Source organism: Microtus pennsylvanicus, chromosome 13 (assembly GCF_037038515.1).
Source record: "Microtus pennsylvanicus isolate mMicPen1 chromosome 13, mMicPen1.hap1, whole genome shotgun sequence".
In the NCBI taxonomy this organism is placed as follows: Eukaryota; Metazoa; Chordata; class Mammalia; order Rodentia; family Cricetidae; genus Microtus; species Microtus pennsylvanicus.
The window spans coordinates 63,573,994-63,586,368 of NC_134591.1; the positions used below are offsets into that span (position 1 = coordinate 63,573,994).

At 50.8% G+C, this 12,375-nt stretch overlaps 1 protein-coding gene across 7 annotated transcripts in view; it reads right to left on the bottom strand.

The window, feature by feature from the left end:
* The window catches only part of Epb41 (erythrocyte membrane protein band 4.1), a 146,293-nt gene extending 138,169 nt beyond the window's left edge, over window positions 1-8,124 (bottom strand). For 4 of the 7 annotated variants that reach the window (XM_075945638.1, XM_075945637.1, XM_075945612.1 and 1 more), the window contains exon 1: window positions 7,820-7,980. The gene's annotated coding sequence lies outside the window, so the exon portion shown is untranslated. Of the gene's footprint in view, window positions 1-7,819 lie in introns of all 7 variants that reach the window. The other 3 variants (XM_075945620.1, XM_075945639.1, XM_075945635.1) reach the window with 2 other exon arrangements.
* Window positions 8,125-12,375: the final 4,251 nt, after the last annotated feature.

A 12,375-nucleotide genomic window follows, 5' to 3' on the forward strand; every position in this document is an offset into this window, starting at 1 on the left:
GGAGTCAGTTCTAGCCCCGTGCCAACATAGGGCCTGGCACAGAGTACGCACCAGAAAAAGCTGGTGCAAGGTGGCAAGGACATGAAGGCACATTCTTACCTCTATGAAGCCACCTCCTTCTCTTTACCCTAGAAGCACCTTTTGGAACCTGTCAAACTAGATTGCTAACCACCGGCTCCCAGCAGTGCCCTCCCAGACCTGATTTCTCCTGTCCCAAGAGAGACATCTTTACATTCCCGGAATGGATCCCCAGACTCATAACTGTGGTAATAACAACCATTACCACCATTTATTGGGTTCTCATTGTGTACCTGGTTATTTAACCCTCACAGGAACCCTAACAGGGAAGGAGCTTTTTATTATCCTCATTTAACAGATAAGGAAACTGAGGCTGCAAGAAGCTATCTTGCCTAAGGTCACACAACTAGTAAGCAATCAGTACTGGGTTCACAGCCAGGTCTGTCTGACTGACCTACAGTCCCCCACAGCCAGGTCTGTCTGACTGACCCACAGCCCCCAAGCTGCCCAGCGGCCTCCTGCTTTCTACAGTCTAACCTCTCAGAACCTAAAGCAGCAGCTCTGGTCCCACCACCCTGGAGCTGGGCATCAGAAGTGGACAGAGAGGACACTGACACATGGCTCAGGGGGTAAGAGCACTGGCTGCTCTTTCGGAGGACCTGGGTTTGATTTCCAGCACCCATATGGGAGCCAGCAACTGTCTGTAACCCCAGTTCCAGATGGCCGACACGCTCTTCAGGTCTCCAAGGGCAGCAGGCACACATGTTGTGCATGGACATACATGCAGACAAAACATGCATACACATAAAATAAAAACCAATATTTTGTGTAGGAAAAAAGGTCACATGATGGGGAGGCTTTGTTAACCAATTATCTTTAAGAGGTGGGGCTAAGTTAAGGTGTGGCTTTCTGGGACCAGAGAAAAAACAGGCTAGCCTCAAGGCCCAGGTGCACTCTTTCTGTGATTCCCGCAGGGCACAACGGAGCTTGGACTTCTCATTTCTGTTTCTTTAGTTTTCCCCTTATAATAAATAAAAATAAAACTGTTTTATCCTTTAACTAGCCTGGTTATTTCCCGAATCGAGCTAATTTCTACAGTCCTAGGTCACTGGGAAGAAGACAAGAGGTACTGTGGCTTCTGGAAGAATAGAAAGGGCCAGTCAGAGAGATGGCTCAGCTGATAAGGCACTCGCCTAAGGACCTGAGTTCAATCCACAGGAAAGAAAACCAACTCCTAAAACTTGTCCTCTGATTTCCCATGCATGCTGTGGTACAGAAGCATCCAAACTCCCTCATTCACACACATATATTCTCTATTCTCTATTCTCTATTCTCTCTCTCTCTCTCTTTCTCTCTCTCTCTCTCTCTCTCACACACACACACACACATACACACACACATACGATAATAATACAACTTAAAATTTAGGAATAAATTTTAAAAAATAAGTTAAAAAGATTAAAATAAATCCCTGCACTCAGGAGGTAGAGACAGCTTGGTCTACAGAGCGAGTTCTAGGACAGACTCCAAAGATACAGAGCAACCCTGTTTCGAAAAACCAATACCAAAACTATAAAATTAAAGGATTAAACTAAAACAGCAAATAACCAGACAATTGGCAGTAATGCAGATAACTTAAACTTCTCAGGACACCTACACCTAGGGGAACAAAATTCTCTAGGGCCCTTTGTTGTGGAAAATTACTTTAACAATGTAAAAATGTGTTACATTAGTTCATGCCGCATTTGTTTAACAATGTAAAGATGTGCTGTTTTGCCTGCCTAAGGCACCTGATTGGTCTAATAAAAAGCTGAATGGCCAATATCTAGTCAGTAGAGGGATAGGTGGGACTGGTGGGCAGAAAGAATAAATAGGAGGAGTCTAGGCTCGAGAGAGAACAAGAGGAGTGAAGGAAAGAGAGAGAGAGACACCTGGGGCCAAGAAGAAGGCAGACAGACAGACAGACACAGAGTAGGACATACAGACTGAAAGAAAAGTAAAAAGCCCTGAGGCAAAATGTAGATGAAGAGAAACAGGTTAATTTTAAGTTCTAAGCTAGTGGGATAAGCATTAGCTAAGGCCGAGCATTCGTGATTAATAATAAGTCTCCATGTCATGATTTGAGAACTGGTTGGTGATCCAAAAGAAAGTCTGCTACAGCCTTCCCCAGCTAAAGCCAAATGGCCAGTAATGCTAATTTAATGCTTATCTACCTGTCTGTTTGAGTCCAGCAGCTCTCCAAGGGAAGAGCCCAGGCAACCAAGGATAAAAGTCACACAGAGCCAAGTCGCATAGTGAATCACACCAGGCAGAGCCCAGTCCATATTCGGGGTAGGGAGGGGCACTCAGGGACTCCTGATCCCTGGATTCTAGTCCAGCTACTAAGAGTTAAAATAGGGAGTAAGGAGAATAAAGGATGAACACTTATTTGAAACCTTCTCCGAAAGAAGCCTAGGGCAGAGGAAGCCAAAGATTACTGATCAGCCCCATACTGGGCTGCTTCTGGCTGCTCCTTCCCAAAGCCACTGGGGGAAAAGTCTTGTGATACGTCTGTCACAGATGAAATCACAAGATCCAGAAATGTTTACCACTTGTCCAAGGGTACACTACAAGGAAAATGATAATACCTTGGAATCCCTCTTCACACCCCTACCTTCAACCCAAGCTTCCCAACTGCCCCTTGGGAAGTTTCCCATCAGAGGAAATCTAAAGGCTCTGCCACGCCCTCCCAGGAAGTCCAGTTGCCTTTCACAGCCTCTAAGGAACTCACAATTGTGGTGATGAGATAAGGGTCATACAGTCTCTGAGCCTCAAAGATAGTGGACACTTTGTATCCATCTTAAACTTTCTGAGCCTCCAAGAAGGTGAATATTTTGTATCCATTAACTATTTAGTCCAACACACAGCACATGGCTGGGTGGTAGTAGAGCCTCAACAAATGTCTTCATTTATTCAGAAACGTCCACTGAGACCTACTACACCCAGACCTTGGTGCTAGAAACATAGGCATGGAACAGATGAACAAGCCCCTCCTCTGGTGGGGTCTGTGTATAGGAGCAAATACATAGACATAGAAGGCTATCGATATTCTCATTTTGCAGAAATGAAACTGTGATACAAAAGCCATCCATTTGTAAGTGGCAGAATAAGGATTCTGTTCTGAGCCATCTGCCCTAAAGCCCTCTAGGTCTTCGTCAAGTCACCCAAATCACTACGCACTATGTCAAGCATCAAGAAAGAAACGACTCGGTATCTTATACTCCAGAGAGTACCTTCTCTCTGTACTTCTGCCCTGACCTCTTCTGCCTCCCAGTGGCCTCAGAGGCACATACATGCATCAGAATGGCACAGTGCAGCCGGTTATGTTGAAGCAGTACTCACCCAGAAGTAGCCGTTGTGGTCACACAGCCAGTTGGGGAGAGACAGTGAAGCCATCGTCACAGCAGCACATAGAAACAAAGGACAGAAGTGAGACACAGCACAAACAACAAACCGTCCTGATCAGCTAGACCCGGGCCAGCAGGGCACCTGCCCCCCAAACCCCAGTGTGCCTCTGGATGACCAGACACTATCCAGGAAGCTACTATGTGACAACCCACCCTGAGCTCATCAGGCCGCCCTGGGCCCAGTCTCCTATGGGCATCCACAGCAGCACCAGGTGCCAGGTACTGGGAATGGGGCCTGGTCAGACAGGGTCTTACCCCTGTGAACCTTCAGTGCAGCACGGAAGTGTAAGTTTACTAAATTCCTGCTGTGATGCATGCCTCGAGGAGACCTTAGGGACCTGGGGTCAAATCCTGCCTCTCTCATTTACAGCTCTATGCTGGTGTCATCCAGGGGGTTTCCTAATTTCTCCACACCTCCTTTACTTACCTGAATCATAGAGGGTAGCCCAGACCCCCTGCTTAGGTCTAGGCAGGAATCTAAGAGTTCACATACTGAAAAACTTTCGGAACGATACTTGGCATACAATTTGTTTATAACTTGTAGCTCCGATGACTACAAAGGGCTATGGACAAGGGCTTTGGAGGAACCTGGCGTGGGTGGGGCCACCATCTCCCTAAGAGGAATGCTGCTCTTGGGGACGAGGGAGATAACAAAAGGTGAAGTCTGGGCACAACGCCTGGGTGCTGCGAAGACTCTGTAAACGCTGCTGTTGGTCGTAGGGTGTTCTCCAGCATGTCCCCACCACGAGAAGTCCCATCAGGGCTGTGGCAAGTGCCCCTCCCCACAACACACCCAGGACTGCAACTTCAGATTGAAAAATGACCAGCCACCATATGCTCCCAATTCTACAGATGTTCCAGTTTGGTCAGTCACCCAGAACACGGTGCTAGTGAAATTGGATACTGTTCCCATTTTACAGACAAGGACAGAAGGTGAAAGGCCTCCCTTCTCCCTTGGTGGCCTCATGTGGGTCTCCTGGCCTATGGAAGTGATCAAGCTCTCATGTCTGCTTGGATTGTGTTCTCTAGATTTCCCTGACTTCTCCCGCTTGGTCTCAGCAGAACTAGCTGCAAGGCCCAGGCAAGCCTTGGAACTCTTTGATCTGGAACTGTCATTGTCAAACAGCCAGCTTTAGGATGCAAACTGTTCCCCAAACCACCACCCTCCAGGCTCAGTCATTAGCCCCACGTCCCCAGTCTATCTCTATAGCAGCTGACCATGGCCACTAACCTATAGGTCAAGGGATGTCTGCATTCACTCAAATCCACATTTTATAGATGAGGACATTGGGGTCCAAAATAGACCCAAGATTACTTTTCAATGTCCAGCTCTTGCAACAGACAGTTGAGTAGATATGGTCTCTAAATAGACACCCCTGGGCCCTGAGATGTAGGTGTCTCCTCTCTCTTTCTCCAGCTCCCCAGCTGAAACATCCCAGAGCTCAGAGGTCCATCCAGAAGCCATTAGGGGGTTCAATAGGTTAGGACTGAGGAATGGCAGCAGCTCGGTATGGACGGAGTACTGAGAAGTGAAGACTTGCTGTGTGAGGGAGGATTGGGCTTTGCAGTTGGCCCTAAGTCAGCCACTTCACAGCTGTGCGGCTTTGGTCAAATCAATTTGCCCCCATGAACTCCTAGGAAACAAGGGTGATGCTTCCTGGGGTGCTAAAGATTTAATGAGCTAATGCTACATGCGACACCCTTAGAACAGCAAATAGGCAATGGTCCTATTTAACTAAAGAACAAAGCCCAAAACAGGGTATGTGGCCTCGCTACACACAACCTCAGTCCAACCCCATTCTATCTCCTCACAGTTATGAGTCTATGTTCTAAACCAGTTCACGGGGTGCGATCGTTTTCTACTGTCAAAAGTCACAAATACAGGAAACAGTAGCAATGGTGTTAGTGACATGTAGAGACTTTAGGCTCATTTCCATCTCCATATTCTAGAGGGAAACTGAGATCCAGGAGGAAAAGCACCTGACCCACAGGCCATGAAAGGATAGAATCCTGCCCTATGATAAACTGTAGGCCCCGGGGAAATTCTGAACACATACACACAACACAAACATGCACACACACATACACACACACACATCCCTGTCATAAGAACCCAGTCTGCAAACCCAACAGATCTCAGTCACTATGACCCTGGTAGCCAAGCCTATGTGAATATCCTTTCCAGTTCTCTTGCTGGGAAGCCTGTATGGTACATAGTAGGAACTCAGGAGGCTTAGAAAACAAGCCAATGAGGTTTTCTGGCTTCAGGCTGAGGGTCCCTGTTAGGCCTCTCTCTTTGTATCCTCCCTCCTGACTCCCACCATAGCCTCTGTCTCACCCTGTACCCGGGTCCTATTAACTGGGCCTAGTTCCAGCTCACAAAGTGCTGGGCCTGCCCCGAGTCAGCATCTTCCCAGCCAGCCTGGGATATTCCTGTTCAACCCAGCCAGCCAGGCTCCTGGCCAGGGTCCACTCTGCAGAGCGGGTGCTGGCTCTACCAGACCCTCACACCCACTGACCTATAGGTGGGGCAATCAGGTGGTCCTAGGAGCTTCTACTGGCACCCAGGGCCTACAGAGGAAAGTCAGCCTGGTCTAGACAGTACGGGGACATGTTGATCAGGAGACAGTGGGGTGTGGGGGGTGCCACCCACACAACCAGCCGCTCCACCCAAGTCCCATGTTGCTGGGACCTAGCAAGCACTGACTAAATCTCCTGTGTACACAGGGAAACCTAAGGGTTCCCCACTCCATCCCTTTCTTAAAACACCCCACACTGGGATGTTCTCATACCAACCACCAATCTGGCCCCGCATACCTTCTGATTCGTTTGATTCTGCTAATGCCTGTAAGGTCCAGATTATTGGCTAAGGGGGCTGGGAGAGGGGAAGTGACTTATGCAAGGTCACAACGTGACAGCTGGACTGGGACTCAAACCTAGTTCTTCGGCAAGTAAAATCCGTGTGGTACTGATGCTGCCCTCCCTCTCTGTTCCCTATGGTTTCCGGGTCCCTTTCTTGCACCTCCATCTGCAATCTCCCTCCCCCACTCCCACCTCACACCTGCTATCACACCTTGCTTCTGTGCACCCAACAGCAGCAGGTACCACGGGCTGACACTGAAAGTTATTTCCGAGATCTCTGGCTTAGGAGGGCCTTGAGGGCAAGCAGTAACCCCAGCAAATGCTCCTTAAACAAGCCTGTTCTTTCTACCTCTCTACTTCCTCCATCCCCAAGCCAATCTCCATGGCCTCCCTTCCCCACCCCAACCTCCTGCCAGCATCCACCTCCAGGCCTGTGACCCGGATGGGGACGTGGGGACAAGAACTTACTAACGTGTTGGGGGAGAAGGGGTTCTGAGACAGTGCTCTGGCCTCTCCCTCTCCCCTTCAGTAGCTGAGGACCCGACTCTGACTTGACACCAAGCAACTATGGCCGGACTCCCAGCTGCCCTAAAGCCCATCCCAACCAGACATTCTCCCAAAGCCTCTTCGTTTAGGAGAAGGTTCCAGAGGAAGAAAAGCGGCTAGCGCTTAAATGCAGTCATTCCCTCCCAGGGGACTCCAAGGGCGCTGGAACAACTAACTACACCACCCTCCCTTGTCTGTCTCAGCAGATTCCACCTAGGGTCCATTGGAGCAAGTCCCCGCCTCCAGCCTGCAGGGATGAAGGGGTCCGGTCCTCCCCAAAGAGGTGGGGCCTGCGGGGAAGTGCGGGTAGAAGAGCAGCACAACTCTTAGGGAAACACGGAGAGCAGACAGGGAAATATGTAAGACAGAGAACCCAGAGACGGCAACGTAGGAGCCTGGCCCTGAGCAGACTAGGAGACCCGAGGCGGAGGAAGTCCCAGCCTGGACGCGAGTACGTGCGTCCGGGAGGCGACCCGAGGGCCACCCTGATCAGCGGAGCCAGGGTCGCACCTCGCGGGTCCCGGGGTCCGGAAACTCAGAGTTAGTTACGTAAGGACCCGAGCTGGGCTCCCGGGGTCCCCCTCCCACCGCCCTCTGGGCCGCCAGGAGCACGCGGGGCGCGCAGGGCGGGGCTGGCCGGACGGCCTGGGGCTGCGCCACGGCGCAGAGACCCGCTGCGGACACCCACGACAGGACTCCAGTTCCGGAGCGAGCTCCTGCACGCCGTCTCCCGAGCTCCGCGTACCCTCAACTTTGAGACTCCAGAACCTCTGGGGACCTCAAGTTAGGAGCATGAGTCCAGGACCTCCAGCACCCACGCCGGGGATCCGGTGACCCTCGGCTCGCTGCTCCCGGGGTGGCCCGGGCCCTTGGGAGTGAGCTTCTGGGTCCTGCACCTTGTCCCTCCCAGACACCGGGGGCCACCCCCTAAGGCGGTCCAGGCTCACCTGAGCTGCGTAAGGCAGAGACCTGGCAGGGACCTGGCCAGGCCGGGCCGGGCCGCGTCCTCGCTCTCCGCGGCTCTCTCCCTTTAAGAGGTTCCTGCCACTTTGCCCCGCCGGGGGCCTCCACCTGCACTGACAGGGCAACTCTGATGCGAGGCCCCGCCCTCCCTTCGGGAGGTCCTCTAATTGGTGCAGACAACTGCCAATCCTTGGGGCGGCGGGCAGGCCCCAGCAAAACAGCCCGAGTGTCGCAACCGGGAAGGGGCGGGGGCTGCAGGTGCGGCCAGACCGGGACGCTCAGCCTAGGACAGCTCCTGATAGACCCAGAGCGGTTAGGGGAGGGGAAGCATGGAGTTCCTGGATTGGCTGCTGCGGTCCTTGACGTCATGTGGCAAAAGTATAAAGCAATTTGCAACGTGGTGCTAACCCTAAGGCTGCTAGGTTGGCTTGGAGGTTATTCTAAGGGAGTTAGGAGAGTGACCTTGACATAGACTTACCTGGACCACAGGTCTCACTATTCCATTCTGGGTGCCCTCGAGCAAGCCACTTCTCTGAATCTGAGTTTCCTCAACTAAAAATCTTCGGATGTTTTCTTGAGAATGAGTGATATTTGCTAAATGCCAGTCGCAAGCCTGGGGCCCAAGAAGGTGTTCGTGAACTGGAGTTCTGGCTTCCCTTGTGCCCACCTTGTCCCTCTTCCCAGGGACCTACCCTCTTCTAACGATCTGCCCCGGCCACCCTGGAAGGGTTAAGTGGTCACTGGCCTCAGACCCTCTTCTCCCTTGCCCTTCAGACCTGCCCTCGCTCGCTCACATAGTGCCAAGGTCAGGAAGCTGGCTGGCTCCCAGCGTGGATTCATCCCAACTAACCCACCCCAGGGTTTCAAAAGCTGTTCATGAGATTAAGGCCAAATCTGCCTTAGGATTCCCACCTAGGAGAGAACAAACATAATCCCCCTTTTATGTGGAAGAATCAGAGAATCCTAAAATCATGGCCCTGGTGAGTTAGTCTGTTGTGTGGGCAAACTGGGAAACTGGGGATCACCAAGGGCAAAAAACTTCCTGAGTTTTGGTGACATGAATGTTTTGTCATGGAAGAAGCTCACTTGGGGCACCAGAGAAGCCTGTGAAATCCTCTGACCAGAAGTCCAGATGTGTTTCAGTCCCAGCTGTAGGAACGCTGTACGAAAACCTGGGGCATACATACCCTCAGGCCCCAAAGCTGACTGATACTCCGCTCCCCTGCCTATGCAGGACAGTGCTGGCCATTGGTCAAAGCTAGAAACTCGGACAGTGGAGGCTAGACTCTGCGCTTAACTCAGCATTGAGTGTTGGTAAAACCTCTTCCCCTCTGGGGCAAAATATGCTGTAGCACCAACCTTAGGTAGAATTACTGTGCTGATTGGGAGTGAAAACTACGTATGTAAATATTCAATCTTGGATCCAGTACTGTATTTTTAATTGCTCTCACGTGTATCCATGCTTGCCGGAAAGAGCAAACAGGCTATGAATTCGTTAATCTGGCCTCAGGAAACAAGGGCTCCCCTGCCAACTGCCTCCTCTCCCAGACTCAATCGAAGGGCTGAGGAGAGGAAAACCCCAGCCTTGGGGTGGCCGGAGTTATTCTAAAGGGCTGCAAGAGGCCCCACCTCTCGGCTGGGGCACGTGGCTCCAGCGCTGTGGGGTTAAGCTGCCAGTGTGTGACTCAGCACAGACGGCATCTGCCCCGGCCTGATAAGCGAGTGTGTGCGTTTGTACTTGGGAAACACGGAGGAGAATGTGAACTTCTGTGTTGGCTGTCAGTGTCCTGGGGCTGGGGCTGGACTGGGGGCAGGTGCGTGTGAGCTTATACACAAAGGGACGACTCTTTATGTTGCCTGGCCCTGGAGAGCTTTGTCCTGCCCCTGGGACCTTTGTACCCAGCTATCCATGTGTGTTTCCTGTTGAGGCACTGTGTAGACAACCAGGACCTCCTCAGGAACTCTGCGGGGATAGAAGTTGCTGTCAAGGCCTCTTCCAGGGAATCCATAGCTTCCACGGCCTTCCTAGAGAGAAGCTCCCCGTGAGAGACGATCTCCTGAAGGAACAGCTCGTATTTACTCATCACTGGTATTTTATGTCATCTGCTCCTTTTACAGCATCAGATTCTTCCAGTCAGAAGTGCTTGAAGCTCAAAGAGCCGAAGTGACAGCGACAAGTCACACAGTTCTGAAATAACTGTGCCGGTGACAGGCAGGGGGCAGTTTTCCTCCTCCCGGAGGCTGAGTGCCCAGTCTGCTGGGGCCTGTGAGCAACTGATAAACTGGGGGGAGGAGAAGGGACCTGTTTGTGTCGGCCGCCCTCCCCTTCTGAGAATATGTGAGCCTTCTTATCCTGTCAGAGCCTGGGTGCTGTCCTCAGCTTCAAGTGGGCTTGAGCTGGGTGATAAAATGATCAGGAAAGGGGGGAGGGGTGAAGTGTGGATGGACATATATGGGAACATCTGTTTCTTCAATAGAACTTCATTAAACATTTTACTGAAATAGCGCCCCCCCCCACATACCAAAACAGACAAGGTAGCATGTCTACAGTACCCAGCACTTGGGAGGTTGAGACAGGAGAATCTGTTCAAGACCAGCCTGGGGTGGCACATGAAGTCCTATAGCAAACAAACAGAAAGTTAATCCCTTACAGGGGGGGGGGGGCTATCATGCCCTGGGTCTCTAGTCATATAGTATCTCAAGAGGCTGAAGCAGGAGAATTACCTAAAAGGATTTCAAAAGCCTCTTCTACCCTGTCTAAACAAACAAAAAAACCACAACCCAAATAAATAAACAAAATTTTAACCTGCCAGGAGGACTCACAAGATGTCTTATTGGGTAAAGGCCCCAGCTACCAAACCTGAGGTAGATGCCCAGGACCCACTGATGGAAAGAGAGAACCAACCCCTCAAGTTAATCTCTGACCAGCACACACACACACACACACACACACACACACACACATAAAAACAATCCTAGCACTTAGGAGGCACTGGCAGAAGAATCGGGAGTTCAAGATCATGCTTAGCTACACACTGAGTTCAAGGTGAAAAGCTTTCAGAAAAGCCTGTCTCCAAAAACCCACTAGTTCAAAAGCAGAAATATTGACGCTGCTTGGTCCAAGGGTAGAAAGAGGATCTCAACCAGGCCAAAGGCATGGTGGGAAAGAGGAACCGCAGGCCCGAGACAGCCAAGCAGCTCCAATCAGCTGCTGTTTGAATCCTGCCTCTGCCACTCACAGGCTTGTGGCTTCTGCTTAGACTGTTTCTTCATCAAATGAGGTAACAGCGCTCACACCCTGTTTGTCTTTCCCAACCACAGCCACTGGAAGAGAAAGCTTTTCTAAGTTACTCTCTATGGGAGAAGCACAACCCTGCGGTGATTCATGGCTCCAGAGAGGACAGCCCTGAACAAATGTGTATTCAGATCTGGGAAGGCAGTGTGGCCCCATCTGTAGGATGAAGAACATTTTCTGGAGGAGGTGACCTTCCCGCTGCTTTCTGTAGGATGAATTTACTACATAGGGATGGAAAAGTACATTCCACGGGGAGGAGTACCCTGTACAGACTCAAAGATAGGACAGTAGTAAAAATATGTGTTCCCGGAACAAAACATAGGCTGGCAGAGCCTTAAAACGGAACAAACCATGAGACCAATGTAGAGAAGGTTTCAGATGCCAGGTCCGGGCCCAGAAAGACAGATTTGGAGATGGCTGGGCAGTCCTTGAAGTGAAACCACTCATAGACTACTGTGTGTGTGTGTGGGGGGGGGGGGTGACCGCCATTGGGGAAGGGAGACGTGGTATGGGGTCAACTCTTCCAGAAGGACAAAACTCCAGATAAGCAGATGGAAGATGACGTAAATACAGAAAAAGTTAAGCATGTTTTTTTTTTTTTTTGCCCCAGCCTAGGGCTAGGATAGGGAAGGCAGGGATGGAAGAGTGGGGGTGTCCCCAGGCAATTGTGTTTGGGGCACCTCTCACCCTACCACCAAACACTGAAGGTTCTTTTTTTATATATTTATTTTATGTTCATTGGTGTTTTGCCTGCATGTATGTCTGTGTGAGGGTTATAGAGCCCCTGGAACTGGAGTTACAGACAAGTGTGGGCTGCCATGTAGGTGCTGGGAATTGAACCTGGGTCCTTTGGAAGGACAATCAGTGCTCTTAACTGCTGAGCCACATCTCCAGCCCCAACACTGAAGGTTCTAAAAGGCCACTCGGTCCAAGAATTTCTCTGGTTTTGTTGCAGTGTGGGGCTGGTGCCAATACTGCCAGGAAAACCCCTGTCGGTGGAAGATACCACCTCCTGTTGAAACAAGCCTGGGAGTTTGGAGATTCCCGGTGCCTCAGCCCCTCGTGCCACGAGGCACCTTGTTTTATGGATGAATAAATGGAGCGAAGTGACCTTCTTCCCAACACAGTCAGTTAGAAGCCTGAGCAGAACTGGAAGACAGCACCTTGATTTGTTGGGAGAGTGGGAAAGATTTGATAGTGCATGGGAAACAGCTGCGATTCCGGCTCTTAAAAAAAAAAAAAAAA